This window comes from Chrysochloris asiatica, unplaced genomic scaffold (assembly GCF_000296735.1).
Source record: "Chrysochloris asiatica unplaced genomic scaffold, ChrAsi1.0 scaffold00113, whole genome shotgun sequence".
NCBI classification, from domain to species: Eukaryota; Metazoa; Chordata; class Mammalia; order Afrosoricida; family Chrysochloridae; genus Chrysochloris; species Chrysochloris asiatica.
This window is the reverse complement of record NW_006408631.1, coordinates 2,769,451-2,770,551: the sequence shown is the minus strand read 5'-3', so window position 1 is coordinate 2,770,551 and position 1,101 is coordinate 2,769,451. Positions and strand designations below refer to the sequence as shown.

Here is a 1,101-nt window from a genome sequence, read left to right as displayed (position 1 = left end):
GTACCAACCCATAGCAACCTTATGCACAGCATAATATAGTAATCAATATTATTGATTGTCTAAATAGACAAAATTATTGTCTAATTCAAAATGGTGAATAACTGTCCATTTCAACTGACTGGTGCCTAGGATATTGATCTTTATGCATTCCATTTCATTTTTGGTACCTTTCATTTTTCCTAGTTTCATATTTTGTACATTCCATGTTGTGATTATTAATGGATATTTGCAGCAGTTTTTCTCTTTTTGAGTTGTACCCCATCAGCCAATGAAGGTCCCAAAAGCTGTAGTAAAGCTTTTCCTATCATCACAATCAACTTTACTTTGAGGAGGCGAATCTTCCCCAGTTGTATTTTGAGTGCCTTCCAATCTAAGGGGCTCATCTTATGGCACTATATCAAGCAATGTCCTGCTGCTACTCATAAGGTTTTCAGAGGCTAACCTTTCAGAACTGGTTTGCCTCTGCTTCTTCCTAGTCTTTCTTAGTCTGGAAGCTCTTTTGAAATCTGTCTATCATGGGTAACCCTGCTGATACTTAAAATACTGGTGGCATAAATTTCAACATCACAACAACTCACAAGCCACCACAGTAAGACAAACTGACATGAGTGGTGCTATTTGGGAAAGAATTGTTGTTGTTAGGTGCCATCGAGTTGGTACTGACTCATAGCAACCCTATGCACAACAGAAGGAAGCATTGTCCGATCCTGGGCCGACCTCACAATTGTTGCCACAGTCACGCCCACTGATGCTGCCACTTTGCCAATCCATCTTGCTAGGGGTCTTCCTCTTTTTCCCTGACCCTCCCCCTTCCCAAACATGATATCTTTCTCCAGCGACTGGTCCCTCCTGACAATATGTCTGAAGTATGAGAGATAAAGTCTGGCCATTCTGGCCACCAAGGAGCACTCTGGCTTCATTTCTTCCAACACAGATCTGTTGGTTCTTTTGGCAGCCATGGTACTTTCAATATTCTCCTCCAACACCATAACTCAAAAACATCAATTCTTTTATGGTCTTCCTTATTCACTGTCCAACTTTCACATACATATGAAGTTACTGAAAATGCCATGACTTGGGTCAGGCACACCTTAGTCCTCA

General features: G+C 41.1%; 1 protein-coding gene across 3 annotated transcripts in view; it reads left to right on the top strand.

Annotated features, from left to right (window-relative positions):
• The window catches only part of KCNAB1 (potassium voltage-gated channel, shaker-related subfamily, beta member 1), a 650,886-nt gene that overhangs the window by 121,746 nt on the left and 528,039 nt on the right, over nt 1-1,101 (top strand). The window lies entirely within an intron of this gene.